Source organism: Gossypium arboreum, chromosome 8 (genome assembly GCF_025698485.1).
Source record: "Gossypium arboreum isolate Shixiya-1 chromosome 8, ASM2569848v2, whole genome shotgun sequence".
NCBI classification, from domain to species: domain Eukaryota; kingdom Viridiplantae; phylum Streptophyta; class Magnoliopsida; order Malvales; family Malvaceae; genus Gossypium; species Gossypium arboreum.
Window position 1 is genome coordinate 73,848,469 of NC_069077.1, and position 20,277 is coordinate 73,868,745.

Here is a 20,277-nt window from a genome sequence, read left to right on the forward strand (position 1 = left end):
TATTTCATGAACCAAGATCAAGTATACCATTACCATACATGCATTCATCACATACTATATAAGCATTCCATAAGAACCTTTAAATTCAACCTTATACAAGGCAACCATTATAAAATATTAAAACGTCAACTTATAACTTCAAACCAACAACCCAAAAATCACCTATATAAATGCCACAAAACCAGAATAAATGAGTTAAAGTCTACCAAGACTGAAGCTTGATAGTGTGTGTAACACCCCGAATTTGGGCCTAGAAGTATTGGGCCTTGAGTGCGGGTCCATAAGGAGGTTGTATATAGGTATTTAATTGTGCAATGAAATGACACAATTAAATGTCTGCTTTGGTGGTTAATGGCCCTGAGAAGTGTTAGAGGAATCTTGGGTTCAAACTTGGGCTTTAGCAAAAATTTTGGTATAAAGTGAAAAAAAAAAACCTGGATGCTTGGATGAGGAAAAAAAAAAACCTGGATGCTTGGATGAGGGCCTTTTAAATTATTGTGTTAAATAAATGACACAAGGAAGCTTGTAGTCTAGTGGTTGTGGCGTCATTAAGGTTGTATGGGAGCATGGGTTCAAGCCTTGGCTCTTGCAATTTATTTTGGTTTTTTTAAGGGAACCTGGACTTTGGCCTTTAGACTTTATAATTAATTGGGGATAAAATATGACACAAAAAGCCTTGTGGCTTAATGGCAAGTAGCGTGTGGAGCATCTAAGGGGAGGCATGGGTTCGAATCCTATGGCAAGAAAGGAACATTTATTTTGCTAACAGGGGGCGGCAAGAGTTGGTGTTGAATTTAAACTCTGATGTTGGAGGGATCCCACATTGGGAAGCTAACATAAGAGTGGTTGTGAAGCTGGCTTTAAATAGAGGGAACCATGAGGAGAGTAAAGGTACTTTTCTTGGCTGATCCCTTTCGCTGTATGGCGTGCTCGTTTGGGTAGGGCGTCGGCTAAGAGTGCTCAGAGCGTGGATTAACTCCAGTCTCCTATCAGGTGTGTATTTCTCACTACTCTAGCTGTAGGATGGCTACTTCGGGCCGCGATGGGCCGAAAAGGGCCATGTGGGCCCAATGGGCCTACAAGCCCAATTGGATAAGTTTGTTTGATTGTGTAGTAAATATTGGACTAGGCTAGGTGAATCTCATATTTGTGGCTAGATTTGGCCTAAAAGGGCCACACGAGCGTGTGGGCCTATTTGGGCCGAGAATGGGCTTTAGGGCCATTCGTATTGTTATCCCTGTTTAGAATACTTTAGTTTACCAATTACAGAAATGCCCTTGACTTGTAAAATTACCAAAGTACCCTCGATTTATAGAATCACTATTTTACCCTTGATTTACAGAATTACTATTTTACCCTCGATTTACAAAATTACCGTTTTACCCTCGATTGTGAAATTACTGAAATACCTCTATAGGGTAGAATTACCAAAATACCCCTAGTTTGTAAAATTACCAAAATACCCCTAGTTTGTGAAATTACTGAAATACCATCAATTTGTAAAATTACCAAAATACCCCTGATTTACAAAATTACAAAAATACCCTTGACTTTCTAAAAATTATAGAAATACCATTGGTTTACAAAATTACTGAAATACCCTTGGTTTGTAGATTTACCAAAACACCCTTGTAGGATGAAATGACTAAAATACCCTAATAGGTAAAAAGACCGTAAAGCCCTCAGAGGGTAAAGTGGCCGTAATACCCTGTATGGTAAAATGACGAATATGCTCTTATGTTCCGTATGACTGATGTGCTTAGGATTTACATATATTGATATTGGATTAGTTAAGTTTGAGTGATAGGTGGTGGTTATCGTAGGTGATTGATTTTGGAAACGTTTCAACTTTGACCCATAACAGGTGTGTAATAACCCTCGCAGTAGCTTAGATTAATATTTGCCGAAAAGCCGAAATGCTAAAATTTTGGCATTTCGGGAACTTGTGATTTTGCCTTTGCTTAAAGATGCGATAGATACGATATGATTGGTGCTTGGATCAATGGAGCAGGTAAGAGCGCAATTTTGTACACGATGGTAAGTTGGGCCTCAATTGGATGGAATCGGGCCCAATGGGCTTTCGGGCCCATTTGGGTAAAACTGATAGAAAATGGAATCTGGAAAAGTTGCATATTAACACAGTTAGTACTGTTGTAAAATTTGGATTAAGCAGGCTTAGTGGGCTAAATCAGCATTCGTAGGGCCCATTAGGGGTTTTGGGCCCAAAAGCCCAAATTTGATAAAGTGGGTCAAAGATCATTGTTTAAACACTCGGATATATTGATAATTGTTAATGAACATGGAAAACCCTGATATTTGGTAAAATTATGAAATTACCCTTATAATATGAAAATGATATTTTGCCCTTGTGGGCAAGTGGTGAGTTGAATTTGTGTGGTTGATGGTTTTGATTGTGAATATATGTTGGTGATATGAATGACTTGACTGTGATTGTTTGATTCAAATATGGGCATGACATTACGCATACATGACATGTTGCATGGGTTGGGTTTTATAAATGAAGGAAATGCTAAAGGGCTATGCCCTGTTTAAAAAGGGCTTTGCCCGGTTTATCAAAAGGGCTTTGCCCGATTATTAAAAGAGGCTAGGCCTCCGGTTATATGATGAAGCTGACTATCTTGCCGATTAGAGACTTTGGTTGGGTGGGTTGAGTTATTCCCACATGGTGTGTTGGTTGGTACGGGTGGAGAGTAGCGGATGGTGGGTTGAGTAGTCTCCCCAAATGGGCTTGCATACATTCATTGATATTACATGTGATATTGAAATGGGCCTATGGGCCATACTACTTACAGTAAAGGCTTCGGCCAGAGATATGATTTATGAAAAGGCTTTGGCCCAGTGATATGATTTATGAAAAGGCTTCGGCCTAGTATATGTCGAGACTGAATTAGGGCTTAGGCCCATATTGCTACTATTTAAGGGCTAAGGCCCAGACTTTACTGTTACTGAATAGGGCTTTGGCCCAGATTGTACTGACACTGTGTTATTCATTGTTTGTTTGTTGTTGGGGATCACATACTGAGTTTTCGTAAACTCACCCCGTTTCTAACTGTGCAGGTAATCCCTAAGCTTAGATGGTTTGGAGCTGCGAGGGACTCGGAGTTGGCTACACTACTGTTTCTATTTCTTTTAATTGCAATAAGTAGCCGATTTATTTCTTTATAAGTTTTATCTTATTAATATTATTATTTGGTTTTGGGTTGTAATAAGGCCATTTTAATTATTTTTCGGGATTATTTTATCTTATACCCTATATTTTTCGATAACAATATGAGTTAGACCTAGGCACGTTTCTAAAATGATAATTGTTTTCAAAATAACGCAACGATACAATTAATCAGTTTATCAAAAATATCTACTTAAATGAATTCCAACTCGTTTTTCTCAAAACCTAACCTAACACCAAAGTGTGGCAATGGTTGTGAGCATGTCTAGGATTGGATCCAATCAAGAGCTTGGTACTTAAGCAACCTTCATGGCTCACCTCCTCTGTTTCGGATACCTACCTGGTGCACAGCTTCCATTCACTTTATTAACTTAGCAAAGACTACCTTTTAAAACACTAAGAAGGACGTTGAAAGAGGCATGGGTTTTCTTAAAAACTTCAATGTGACACGTCGGATCCGGCCATAACGTCTGGGCCGGGTTTGGGGTGTTACAGTGTGAACCTTGAAAATTGATCTGATTGCCTAGTTTCGCAAAATGTTAGCTACAAAAAACAAGAAATGAAATAGAGTAAGCTTATATAGCTTACGAAGTTCATAAGTACTTAAACAAAATTCTTACCTCAATTTACAATTAAGCAAAAAGATATAACTAACAGTTTCCTATCAAGACATTTACAACAACAAGGTGAGCATTTCACATATCGATCGTATAATCTCTCAATCATTGAATATGGCATACTTTTGTATCATTCAATAGGAAAGATCCAACATATAAATCATATTAACCAATTGATCACATCATTCCATATTCACAATCATAGACAATTTCTTTTAAACAAATAGCTCTGAAACCGCATATCACATTTAGAAAATGAGTGTTTCATACATATAATTATAAACTTATAGTTATTGTGATATCGTTGCAAAACAACCTTTAAACATATATTCATCATTTATTCAATTTCAACAGTTAACATTTCAATAGTCATATAAACACATCATTTCTAAGAAATTCAGGAATTCAATACATATACTATAACACCCTCAACCTGACCCAAGTCACCAAGTCCAGATATCGGATGTTACGACATACAAACACTTAGTTTAAATTTTAAACAATTTGCGTATAATTCTTTTTCAACATAATTCATATTATTTTTGTATTCTTCTTCTATATAAAGAGAATATCAAATAATTACAACAACATATGAAACAATATACAACATTATAAAATTTTATTAAAAACAGACTCTTTTTGATGTAGATAACTACACACTAAAATTCTAAGATGTTCCCCATATGCATAATATTCCAACTCGCCAATTTTCCAGCGCATTTCTAGCTTGGTCTCTCTTGGCGTACTCACTTTTCCAGTAGAACCTGAAACATAAACAACACTTTGTAAGTTCACTCAAACTTAGCAAGTTTTAACATACAATACTTTAGAGTATTTCTAGTTGAATTCCACATCTTGAAGAATGGATTTCATCTTTATCCTTGGCGGATACTTTCATAATATCAAAATTTCACATATTTGTCGATTACTGTACAAAGCTTGCTTTCAATAGATTCTTTTTTGAACAAACACTTAATATTTTTTCTAGAGTGGTCATTCGTGAATACTATTCTTTAGTGGAAATTTACTAACTGATCTTGCACTAGGCGGACTCCCATACTGAGTTCGATAACCGTCAGACTACTAATAACTCTTGAAAATAGTTATATTTCATGCTTTTAGATCTAGTTAATTGCCTATACTTAGGTACATTTAGTTGCATTTTAGAACATTTTATTTTTATTTTTCTTGTTCTAGTATTACATTAGGAGCTTGGACTCTACTTAAATGTTAGTTATTTTTAATTGCTTCTAGAAGGGTTGTGTGTGGTGGTGGATTGGTAGGTGTAGGTTGAGGAACAAGAAGTAAATGAGTGAATGATTGCTGAGGTAAGGGGTTGGATAGTTTGCCAATACAACTGCCGTGGCAGTACTGGGAAGATGTCCAGTCAACACTCAAAGCATACTGCTCTTAGGCCCAGTTGAGTTTGTACTAGATATATCTACCTAAAAAAGAGGGAAGAATATCATGGGTTGTTGGATTTACCCTAGGGAAAACGATTATAAAAGCCAAAGGAGAAAACCCTAAAGAGGGGGTGAAAAAAACTAAAGAGAAAAATTAGAGGGTAGCGGCTGGGTAGAAGAGGAAAACGGAGGCAATCCCTCTCAGCCACCACAAGACACTGCGTCGTTGGAGTGTGGGCTGGATAAACGAAAGTTATCTTCCCGAAGTTCTTTCGTTATTTCTTGATTACTCTTTTTGAATTGATTTAATGAAAATGATGTTGAATGATACTTTGGATTTGAATTTTAATTGCCAACTCATGATCTAAATTTCATATGGTTGGGATTACTTGATGAAACTCTTATTTCCTTTAATGCCTGAAGCGTAGATCTGCTTTAATACACTATTTCATGCAATGGTTTTTTACAAAATTGCATGTTTACAAAATCTAGACATAGATAATGTACAACATGTTCATTAAATTAGTCTAAATCTGACAAAGTTAGGTTAATGGGATTAAAATTGAATGATATGAGCAAGTGTTCGATGAAACAATTGTAGCAGTCTCTAGACATAGAGCAATGTTCATATGAAAAGAAAACAAAATAGTGTAGGGTATTGTGCTAAAGGCCTATAGACATATATCGCTTAAGGTAAGGTAACTTAAGGTCTTGTTCTCGAATGAAACAAACCATTTTAGGACTCTTCTAAGTAGTAGATTGAGTATGGTTTTGCTGAGGCATTATTGTCAATAAGGGTAGATTTTTTGTAATCCTGACCTTCCAAATCAACATCGTAAACCCGTTATCCTTTTCCGTAGTATCTTCACCATAGCATTTTTAGTTGTTTACTTGTTTGTTTGCATATTATTCACGTAATTATTCTCGAAATTGCCATTGCATTCTTACTCTTGTCTTGTCATAGTATTTTCCATTATTTATTAGTTATACATATTGCATACATCATTATTCCTTCAAATTACCATTGCATTCTTAGCATTATTTTTTCATAACATTAATCACACTTCATTATAATAACTCGACCAAATTATATCCTTCTAATCCTTGTGCAGACGATCTCACTTATCACTTTATTACTTGATTTGACGTGTATACTTGCACAATTCGCATATCAACTACCCCTCAAATCATTTCCTGATTTACAACCAAAACATGCTCATACTAATGATGAAACATTCAGATCATTTAGAAGAATTTCAAACGTATATGTTACATAACACTAGAAAGCCCAAATTGACCAAAAAATTAGATTCCAAGTAACCCTAGAATGAGACATAATACTATTTATATATGGCAGATACCAGATAACTCAAATTTCAACCCTTCATAGCATAGACAATGTAACACCCCGTACCCGAGTCCGTTACCGGAGTCGAACACAAGGTGCACACAAACTTGACTTAATCATTTTCACTGTCCATTTAAAAATTTCCAGACAAGCTGGTTACTGCGTCACTGTCGCCTTAAAAATCATATCTTGAGTTCCAAAACTCGAAAACCAGTTTCGTAATTTTTCCCTGAAACTAGACTCATATATGCATCTACAAATTTATTTCTAGAATTTTTGGTCGGGCCAATTAGTATAGTTTATTAGTTAAAGTCTCCCCTGTTACAGGGTGCGACTACACTGACCTTCATGCATTACGACCTGGATATCTACCTGCACAGGGCTTCAATACTGATGCCGTTTGTTTCTATAGAAACTAGACTCAAATAGGAATCTATACATATATGGCATGACTCCTAGTTATCTCTGGTTAATTTAAAATGAATTTCCAAAGTCAGAACAGGGAATCCAGAAACTGTTCTGACCCTGTTTCACAAAAACCTAAATATCTCTTAACATACAACTCATATGACCGTTTCGTTTCTTCCATATGAAAGTAGATTCATCAAGGTTCATTTACATAATTTATTCACTATTTAATTTCATTCCTACTATTTTTAGGGATTTTTCACATCCACATCACTGCAGCTGTCAACCTCTGTCCTTAAGGTAGATTTTACCTACTTCATAATTTCCTTGATTCAACTAGCCCTTTTAGCATACATGGCACAAAGATGATCACGATTAACCATTCCAAGGGCTAATCGATTCCAAACATTTCCACATCTCTTAATGGACAACATACAAAATGATTATGATACCATGCCAAAGTGTATACAAGCCATTTTCGCATGGCTATCCAAATTTATACAAAATCAAAGGGTCTATGACCAACAAACGAAAGAGTAGTCCTATACATTAACCAAAATATCCTCTCACTATTAGTCTATTCTATACATGCCATAAGATATTCCAAAACATAGCAGTACCAAACAATGGATAGTGATAGTGTGACTAGTTGCTGACGATCCCCGAGCCTGTAGCTTCGCAATGAGACCTATAAGGCAGAGGAAACAAAGTAAATGGAGTAAGCATTACAATGCTTAGTAAGTTTTAAGCAGTGTCAACAGATAACAATCGAATTATAACATAGTTGTTCGTATTTTTATTTCACTCTTCCTTCAGGCATACCATCCCTTTATCGAATATGCACATCTTATCATATACAATAGGCAGATAAACTCTCACATAAAAGTGAGCTCATGTGACATAGATATATCGTATGATTTCACATAACCTCTCACACTAATCCGATGTCACATAATCATAGGAATAGTCCCATAGGTTGCTCTCGTATGCGTCATATATAAACTTGGAGTACATACCTGTTTAACCTTTCGCATTGCGTATATTTATAAGCAATTCTTATTACGAAGTCTTACCAGACATAATCTCCACACGTAGTCATCGGGTCGTGCAGGACATAATCTCCACACGTAGTCATCGGGTCTCACCGGAACATATTTCAAGTTTCATGTACACTTAATCACATGTTACAACATTCACATTAGCCATTCGGCTTTACCACATATATATATACACTTTCACATTCATCACGTCGGCCATTAGGCCTTATCACATATATATACATTTTCACATTCATCACATCGGCCATTAGGCCTTATCACATATATATACACTTTCACATTCATCACAGGCCTTATCACATATATATACACTTTCACATTCATCACGTCAGCCATTAGGCCTTATCACATATATATACACTTTCACATTCATCACATCGGCCATTAGGCCTTATCACATATATATACATTTTCACATTCATCACATCGGCCATTAGGCCTTATCACATATATATACATTTTCACATTCATCACGGCCATTAGGCCTTATCACATATATACACTTTCACATTCATCACGTCGGCCATTAGGCCTTATCACATATATATACATTTTCACATTCATCACGTCGGCCATTAGGCCTTATCACATATATATACATTTTCACATTCATCACATCGGCCATTAGGCCTTATCACATATATATACACTTTCACATTCATCACGTCGGCCATTAGGCCTTATCACATATATATACATTTTCACATTCATCACATCGGCCATTAGGCCTTATCACATATATTATTATGTACAGACTTGGTCTTGGCCGAATCTACATCAATCATTTTCCAACGAATAATTCAATTTCACGCCATACTATCATTTCATATTCGAATACTCATAAACTTACAATTTCACAAATTTTGATATCAAAGATCCATCTAACACTCATGTATCATTTTACAATATCACAATTTAGAATTCAAGTATGGGATCAATCAATAGCTTATGAGCAACTAAAACAAGTTTTTATCCATGTTTACAACAAAATCACATATTCGCTACGAGCTGTTTTCCTGAGCAATGGTCACTAAATTATTTATACCCGGAGCTACAAGGCTCCAAATCACTTGCCGTTAATTTTCTCAGAATATAGACTCATATATCTTCCATCCATGAAATTTTCAGAATTTTTGGTTTGGCCAATCAATACCAGATTTTTCTTAAAGTTTCCCCTGTTTCACTGTTTGACTAATCTGACCACTCTTCGCTACGAATCAAATTTTTCATTGTACAGAATTCATAATGTGTTCTATTTGATTCCATTTGAAACTAGACTCATTAAGGAGTCTAAGCATATAAATCTTATCTTATAACCATTTTGTAAAAATTATAATGATTTTCCAAAAACAGAACAGGGATTTCAGAGTCATTCCGACACTGTCCCACAACTTTAAATATCTCTTTATAGGAAATTTCTTTGCTTCCACGGTCTCTTTTATAAGAAACTAGACCAACTAAGCTTTGATTACATATTTTATTCAGCCTATAATTCCACACCAACAATTTATAGTGATTTTCTAAAATCACATTACTGCTGCTGTCCAAGCAAATTATTACTATTTGCTCTTAAACTTCCAAGTCCAAACACTTATGAACTTACCATTTGGGTTTAAGACATATCATGGCCACATCATATCTTATTAAATCAACTCATTATGTCCTATTATGATTGAATTTACTCAACGTTTAATCACTTAAAACTTACCTCGAAGTGGTCGATGACTAGATATCCACGGCTATTCGTTTACTTTCTCTTTTCCTTATCCGACTTTGATCCTCTAGGCTCTTGAGCTAAATCAAACAATTTACTTCCCAATCAAACACAATCACACGGCATCCATATACATTTTAGAACCATTCTTAACATATTTACTACTCAAGCATGTAACTTAACAACTTAACCATTAGTTGCCGAACCACAAACAAAACATATTCATCGTCAATATCTCAAACCTTACCATAACAACCAATATGCAAGATATCACATATACATAACTTAGCTTATGAGAACATATGTATTACTTCATAAACACATCTTTAAGCATTCTTTTATTCCATCAACTCAAAACACATTCGTCCCTCTCAATAACTAAACTCAAATTCGCAATGGCCTCCAATATAGTGACCGATTCTTCTCAACTAGCACCTAGTGTACACACATGATCATTTGTTTGATTCAAGCACCTATCCACCAAAAATTCATCCAAATTTACAAGAACAACAACCACATTCTTTGTTATCTACCATGACCGAAACCCATATTCATTCACCAAATATCAAAATTTATCATCAATTTGACATATAAGGACATAACCAAATGTTTCTTGCAACACAAAACTCAAAAATTAACACATGGGTCATGTTATGAGCACCAAAACAAACTCAACTTCACAAAATTCCAAAAGAATCACATGATGTCATACCTTAATCTAACAACCACCATAGCCGATTTTCTCAAGCTCTTCCCTTCCTTCCTTTCCTCTATTCGCCAAGGATGTTCAAGAATGAACATTTTTTCATTTTTTGTTTTCTTTCCTTCAACTCACGGCAAAAGGGGGGGGTTCACTCACACACATTTTTTTTTTCATTCTTTATTACCCATACTTATTTGTTTATTTCTTTTCTCCCATGATGTACCAACATAACATGTCTAGGACATGTTTTGCCCATGATTCCTTGTCATGGCCGGCCACTAGAACTTGGGGGGGAAATTTGACATGCAAGTCCTCCCCTTTGACTACATGCACTATTAGGTCCTTACAGATTAGCCTATCACTTTTCAAAAGTGTCACACAAGTCCTACTAACTGAATTCACATGCAATCGGCTAAATCGAAGCTTGAAATTTTCACACATTCATAATTACATATTCTTAGACAATAAATATTACGTTCAAACATTTCGGTGACTCGGTTTAGCGGTCCCGAAACCACTTCCCGACTAGGGTCAATTTTGGGCTGTCACAGACAAACTCAGACCAATTAACACTTATACTTTTCATAACTATAAATACACACATATCTTATACTGACAGACTACTATGGCAGATTCCCTCTTTAGAAAGACATAAACATATTTTCTTTCAGGAACTTCATTCAATTCCATCACAAGACTAATCGATCCAAATGATCTTCAGATGTATTAGATTCTTATCGTAGAATTATCTATCGAAGAGATCTCAAAACTTACCTAGATCTTATCAGAAAGGTGGATAACTAGATTCTGCCATGTAGTTATCCCCTAATACACCACATAAGTATTTTATAATTTGCCATAAAAGAAACACAGAATACATCACAAAGGAACTTACAGAATATGCCATAAAGGCATCATAGATAAACTACCTAAAAGGGCTCTGTTTGGTTGCCACCAAGGCACCATATGAACTGCTGTGTTTACGATATGGATTTTCCTAAACTCACCATCGGGTGAAGTTTGCCCATCATTTCTTTGGGATACGCAGAAGGCCCAGTAGCTAAATTTGGCTTATTCATCCATTCCAGAACATACCATGGCTATGGTCTTTCCTCAAAATTATCGTACCAAAATTCATATTTACAACCTGACGATTTTTGTCGAATACCCCGTGGTTTTAAAATTCACATCCCATGATTTTTCAACATTCTGCTAACCCTCATTTCACCAACATTTTTAATTATGCATCATATATCTAATTGAATACACATTCATGTAGGTTATACTCATATTCATAACCGAGTTGTACCTGTTTACATGTTTAACGCATATCAACATAATAAGGCATTACAGTATATGTTCCAATACACACATATAGTTCCTACATATGTGTCATAACGTTGCCTACATAAGAGTATGGGGGCCTAGAAAGCAAAGCTAGACACGAAGGGCTTAAATTAACATAGAGTCGCTACTAACCAATTAGGGTTAGGTTGGTTAGCCACCTATCGTCTAAAAGTCTAGAATTAATACTACAAAAAATCCTAAAAGTCTAGACTCGATCTCATCACTAAATTTTGGGTTCATGAGTACGATTAAGTGTGGGGAAGGTTATAGAACCCCTATAACGCCTATCCAAGGATAGTCCTACGGGGTCTTAGGAGCTAGGTTTTTTTTATTTAAACATATTAATGTCTTAATCTAGGCTAAAATCTTATGAAAAATCTTAAATCAAAACTCTAAAAAAAATTCCTTCAGTTTACGTGTAACTCGATTAAGATGTGTTAGATAAACCGTAAATTATACATATTTTTACCCCATGTTTAATGCATTTTATAGATGATTTATCATTATAATTGGTGAATTCGATGCTCCTAATGCTTTAATTTCATGTTTTGTACTCAAGAGAGCACCAAGAGTCAAAAGGAGCCAAAAACGAGCCAAAAAGGGACAAAACAGACCAAATCGAGAAGATGACACGGCCTAAGCCTTGCCACACAGGCAGCTCACATGCTCGTGTCTTTCGAGGGTGTCGACTAAGGCTTTCACGATTCACACGGCCTGGCCATTGACCCACACGGTCGTGTGCAACTTAACGGATCGAACACGGCTTGGCAATCACGTCACACAACCGTGTCACACGGGCGTGTCCCTGCTGAGCCCAAGTTAAGCCCAATTCAGAAAATGCCACTTTAGAGGGTTTCGAGGCATTCCAAAGCCTATAAATACGCACTAGAGGAGGAGAAAAAGGGAGATAGAGAAGAGGGGTAAGGAATTACCCCAAGGAAGCCGATTGATCCATCTCAGAAGCCAGATTCATCATCAAGACTGAAGATCTCTCCTCAATTCCCCTTCAGGAGTTTTGGGTTTTCTTTATGTTTTGTATTCTTTATTCTTCTGAGATGTTTTCTTATTTAGTTATGAAATAAATCCCCTAAATACCTAAGGGGAATGAAACCTAAGATGAATCTTGTTATTATTTTTTGAATCCTATGATAAATATTTAACTTGTTCTTAATTATGTATTCTTAATTCTTGGTTTGATATCCCAGGATACTGATTCAAGACACGTTCTTATTCAGAGGAGGAATAGACCCTGTCTAAGAGTACATTTGCCATAATTAAGCGGAGTTGATTGCGCGCCTAGAAATAGGGTGACAAGATTTTGCCGGATTAGGGTGAAACCTAATAAGGGGATCCATAGATCGAGTTAAGGCAACCTTAGAGTGTTAATTAGAGAAAAGTCTCGGTTATTCAATCTAGGGATTAGACATTATTAGTCCTGAATAGGGATAATAACATAACTTAGGGATCTCGATGGAATAAGTTGAATGAATAAATCGTCCGATTCGGAGCCAGAATAGCAAGTACAGTCTAGGTGGATTTTTCCTTAGGTATTGTCTCAAGTCAATCGATTTTCCCAAAAGCAATTCTCCAATTCTTTTCTCTGTGCGTTTTTAATTTAAATAATTAGTTAATTAAAACAAACCCCTTTTATTCTTAGGCTAGATAATAAAAAGATAGTTATTAATAGTACTTTTGGTTCCCTTGGGTATGATATCCCGGTCTTGCCATTACTATACTATTATTCGATAGGTGTGCTTGCCTTTTCGTCGTAATAATAGTTAGTCTAGGTTTGATCTTCATTATAAATATTTATTACTTGTTACGAATCACGCGATCAGTGTTCACCAAACTTAGTAATGTCCATCTCTTACCAAAAACAAGCCATTTGTGGATATTATCAGGGGGTTCGTACAAATTCAGTGTAGTTCCTTTTTCGCTCCTATCTAATTTGAAACTTAAATTAGAAATTTTTACTTTTAATGGGAGTCCTAAAGGATACCTAAATAATTCTAATAACATACCTTCAATTCTTAAAATCAATTCTATTTTAGGATTCTAAAAAAAACTAGAAATTACCAATAAATTAAGAGAAATATTAAAACCCATCTACAACTTATTTGATCTTTTATTATTATTATTTTTAAAAGATTTAATTAATAATGTTGAACCTATCAAGATCTTATGAAAGTATCCTATCTCGGGCTTATGATTTATCTTACTTTAAAATTCTTGATCTAAGGTTTAAATTTGTCAAACTTCTAAAATAATATATCTTAAATAACATTTATTAGCTTTCTTAAAAGTTTCTAAAATAAAATAAAATACCTAGAAAGACCTACTCATGATTTACAATTCACCTACAAAAATCTTTAGTTTTAATCTTGAATAAAGTCCTAAAGAATATTTACATATTAATTTAAGATTCTAAAGAGAATCCTATACAATATTTAAAATTAGTTTAAACCCTAAAAATTGTATATATTATTTATAATTTTTCTAGGGTAAGTAGTAAACAAGATCTTAAAGACCAACCTAAATTCAAATGTAAAAACCTTATGGTTTCATTAAAATGTAAAACCTACTTAACTAACTTCATGTCGACATTTATAGGATGGGAAAATGACTTAAAATTCCCTCTTTTAAAATGAATAGTAATAAAATAGGAAAATTAATTAAATTGGCTAAAGTTAATGAAAAGTTAAAACTCTTTCAAAAGGGGCAATAATAAAAGAAAACTTAAATAAATGAAATAAATAAGACATTGACATGATGATGACAATAAGAACAATAAAACACCTTATTCATAATATAATAAAAGAATCAAAGTAACATAAACAAATAATATTAAAATGTATGTAAGGGAAATGTGTAAAAAAAACATAAATATAAATAAACATGAAAATGAATAAAGATGAAATAAGAATAAATAAAAATTATACAAGTGTTAATAAATATAAAATATTAAAATAAAGTGCATATTTGATATAACACCCCTAACCCGTATCCGTCGCCGGATTAGGGTTATAAGGCATTACCGAACCATACATAGTTTAAAAGATATCATTCGTTGTTATTTATGCTTAAGATAATACAACTCAATTAAACAAAATATATTTACATCTCTTATATAGCATTCAACTAATCAAATCATAACATAGATATTTGCATGACAAATTCCACGTATAAATATTAATACATTTAAACACAAATATTGATTATATGCCAATATATCTAGTTATCATGACAAATCATTTGTGCGTATTACAAATCAAACAAACTAATACATTACTGCTTGTCTAAACTCATAATTAACTTTAATGTCATGGCCATATAGGCGAATATTACTTACCAAACCAATTACACATGATCACATCATTTGACTAACCCAAGCATAAATGCATTATAAAAGTTCATATTACCTATTTGTTTTACCAATACAAATATCACTATTCATTTGGCCATTTATTCCTTTGCTTTAACCGAATATGAACATGCTTGATAACCATACCATGTTCTAAGTTACATTTTCTTCATTTTACCCTATCACCTCATATGCATATATCCTATCATGGAAATGAATTAATATACATATATATACCAACCATAATTTACACCTCAAATCAAATACATTACAAATATATCTTATCATATATATAAATATCATACCAATACGTTATATATGCATACACATATAAATGCCAAATTCCAATAAGTTCATAACTATCACTTATATTTTATCACCTAACCAAAAACAAATATATCTACTCAACTCAAAACTTACACACCATGAAACAAATATATCAAGCTAATCTCTTACCATGTTCAAACATAACCACAATTTTACTTTAAGCCAAATATATTATAAGCATATACTTTGACATAATGTCATCCATTATCATATATATATACCCTAAGTGAACACCGAATATACCCCATGCAAATATAATGATTATTACCTAACTAAAACATGATATACTTTAGATCATTTATCACCCATTATTTGTCTTATGACCGAAACACATAAACACACTCCACAACATCATATACCTTTGATACACTTTCAATATAAGTTCAAACCAAGTCCAAATGTATATACAACCATTAGCATTATAATCAACCATAATTCACATGGAGATATATCATGGTCGAAACACCCAAAATCACAACCAAGCATAACCATCATCAAAACGAAGTATTAATCCATTTTCGCATGGCTCAAGATTACATTAACCAAAATCAAACATTTGAAAATGTAATCCAGCCTATACATTCCATAGATTCGAAAATTCACTTATAAATATACCAAAGATAGTTGATAGTGTGATAGACTTTGTTGACGATCCCTGAGCTCGTAACTTGAATCCAAAATATACAAAACTGAGGTATATAAGAACACACACAGTAAGCTATTGTAGCTTAGTAAGTCATAAGCAAATAAATCATTAAATGAACATTAGTATTGAATCAACTAGACCGAATTAAGTAATCTATAATCAAATACACATTTTTCATGCTTAAAACTCATATACCATTACATGAACGATATTTAATTATATTAACTTGGCCGAATACACATAAGTTCATAAACATATATAATTCTCACTTTCATAATGCATTTTTCACTTGTTCATGTCAAATATATACTTACCTTGTCTTTTAAATAATTTAACTTAACACATACCTAACATTTTAGCTCAATTTCACATTCGATCTTGTCTTGATATTGCACGTTGAACCATTAGGGATCAAATAAGATACTCAGATAATCACATACATCGAACAATGCCAACGTCCCAGATGTGATCTTACATGCTATCTCATTTTGATGCCACTATCCCAAACAGGGTCTTACACGAATCAAATACAATGCCGATGTCCCAGACATGGTCTTACTCGTAACCACATATATCGATGCCAACGTCCCAGACGTGGTCTTACACGAAAAAACATATATCGATGCCAACGTCCCAGATGTGGTCTTACACGAAAACACATAGCATAGTCCTATGGTTCGTACGGGGCTTCTAGACATCGTAACTCAATCGAATCGAACTCGTAAACTTAGTTCTCATGCATATATACATTTGAATTTCACTTATATAAATTCACATAATTCAATTTTAGCATATAAACTCATATAGATAAATACTAACAATATCTATTCGCTTATGAACATACCTCGGACGATGAAAAACGAAATGGGACGACTAGTCGACAACTTTAGTTTTCCCTTAATCCAAATTCGATTTCCTTGGTTCTTGATCTAAACATACTCAAATTAAACTCATCCAACATATTTTCACTCATTTTAGTCCAAAAACACATAAATGGGAAAATTACCATTTTACCCTTGACATTTTACACTTTTTACAATTTAGTCCAAATTGCACAAAACACAAAACATGTAAAATTTGCACACAACATGCTTAGGTTGAATATTCCTAGTGTTCATACAAGTCCATACCTTTTATTTGTTTCACATTTTAGTCCCTCAATTTATTATTTTTTCAATTTAGTCCTAGTTACTCAAAATCATCAAAAATTCCAATACAAAACCTATCAATCCAAAACATGTCTTTCATATTTTATCAACTAACATCACAAAACTCAAATATTCATCAATGGCATAACTCAAAATATTCATCAAAATAAAAAAATTCAAGCACGGGCTTTGTAGATAACTTAGCAACGATCTCAAAAACGTAAAAATTATAAAAAATTGAGCTAGTTACTTACCTTGATTAAGCTATCAACAATGGCCAAACCTATGGAAGCTTTCTTTCTTTTTATTTTCTTTATATTTTGATCAAAAAAATTATATGAACTAATGGCTTTTTAATTATGTTATAATATAATATATATTAGCATTATTATTTTACTTAAATAACCTTTATCATAAAATATAAAACCATTATATATTAAGGTCATGACCGTCCATATCATTATATCATGGGTAAATTACAACTTAAATGCCTCCACTTAAGTAGACAACAACAATTCAGCCCTTACACATTAAACTGCCAAGTTTTCATTTTACGCGATTAAGCCATTTTGATACTCGATTGAATGCTATTATTGTACGCGAATTCAATTAGAGGTAAATACCGTTCCCACATACCTTCGAACTTGAGAATGCAACATCTCAACATATCCTCAAGTATCTGAATGATTTGTTTAGACTGGCCATCTATTTGCAGATGGAAAGCAGTGCTGAAATGTAATTTCATACCTAAGGCATCTTCCAGTTTCTTCCAAAACCGTGATGTAAATCTCAGATCTCTATCCGAAACAATAGAAATAGGCACACCATATAATCGCACAATCTGAGAAACATACAATTCAGCTAGCTTATCAAGTGAATAATCTGTACGAACCGGAACAAAGTGAGTTGATTTAGTCAATCTATCCACAATAACCCAGATTGCATCTTTCTGCTCAGTGTCAACAGTAAATCGAATACAAAATCCATTGTGATTCTGTCCCATTTCCACTCAGGTATCATGATTGGCTGAAGCAACCTAGAAGGCACCTGATGCTCAACTTTTACTTGCTGACAGACTAAACATTTTGAAACAAAGTCAGAAATGTCTCGTTTCATACCATGCCACCAGTAAAGCTATTTTAGATCATTATACATCTTCGTACTACCTGAGTGAATAGATAACCGACTACTATGAGCTTCATTTAAAATCATCTGAATCAACTCTAAATTTCTCGAGACACGTATTCAGTTTCTGAACCTCAAACAACCCTCAGCATCAACTCGAAACTCGAAATCAACATTTGAATCACATAGAGCTCATTTTGCTAACAAACCATCATCAACTTTCTGAGCATCACAAATTTGTTGAACAAATAACGATCTTGCTTTTTATTAAGCTATTACCATACCATCATCAGACATAGCCATATGCGCATTCATTGCACGTAAAGCAAACAGTGATTTTTGGCTTAAAGCATCAGCAATAACATTAGCCTTTCTCGGATGATAGTCAATCACAATCTCGTAGTCTTTTAGCAACTCTAACCATCGACGTTGTCTCAAATTTAGATCTTTCTGAGTCATCAAGTATTTCAGGATTTTGTGATCAGAATAAACATGACATTTCTCACCGAACAAATAGTGACGCCATATCTTCAATGCAAACACAATAGCTGCCAATTCGAGGTCGTGCGTCGGATAATTCTTTTCATGTGGCTTTAACTGTCTTGAGGCATAAGCTATAACTTTTCCTTCCTAAATCAAAACACAGGCCAAACCATTTGAAGATGCATCACTATATATAACAAATTCTTTACCCGATTCTGGCTGAACTAGCATTGGAGCTTCAGTCAAAAGGGCTTTCAACTGATCAAAACTCTTTTGGTACTTTTCTGACCACTCGAACTTAACATCTTTCTATAATAGCTTTGTCATCGGGGTTGCAATCATAGAGAAACCTTTCACTAACTGTTTATAGTAACCAACAAGTCCCAGAAAACTTTAGACTTCAGAAACATTTCTCGGAGGTTTCCAATCAAGTATAACAGAAATCTTACTCGAATCAACCCGAATACCCGATGCTAATATGACATGGCCTAGAAACCTAACTTCGCGTAACCAAAACTCACATTTACTGAACTTTGCATATAGCTATTTATCTCGCAAGGTCTGTAACACAAGTCTCAGATTTTTGGCATGCTCAGTTTCATCACGGGAGTAGATCAAAATGTCATAAATGAACACAACCACAAATCGATCCAGATATAGTCTAAAGATCTGGTTCATCAAATCCATGAAAATAGCAAGTGCATTAGTATGTCTGAAAGGCATAACCAAAAACTCATAGTGTCCATACCTCGTTTGGAAAGAAGTCTTTTGGAACATCAGAATCTTTAACTCGCAGCTGATAGTAGCCTGATCTCAAATCCATCTTCAAAAACACTGTAGCCCCTTTCAGCTGATCGAACAGGTCATCACTCCGTGGCAACGGATACTTATTCTTTATAGTCACCTTATTGAGTTGTCTATAATCGATACACATTCTCATAGTTCCGTCTTTCTTTTTCACAAACAAAACTGGTGCACACCAAGGAGAGAAACTCGGTCGTGCGAAACCTCTATCTGTCAACTCTTGCAATTGAGCTTTCAATTCTTTTAATTCAGTAGGTGCCATTTTATATGGAGCTATTGATATCAGAGTCGTCCCAGGTATTAACTCAATACAAAACTTTACCTCTTGAATAGGTGGCAAACTCGACAATTCTTTAGGAAACACATTCGGATAGTTTCACACAACTGGTACCGATTCAATCTTTCTTTCGGCCACTTTACTATCAAGCACATAGAAAAAATAAGCTTTGCAACTTTTTCTTACATATTTCTGAGCTAACATCGAAGAAATCACTGCTGGTAAACCATTCAGATCATTAGATTCAATCCAAATAATCTCATCATTCTGGCACCATAAATCAATAGTTTTCTTTTGCAGTTTACGACAGCATCATGCAAA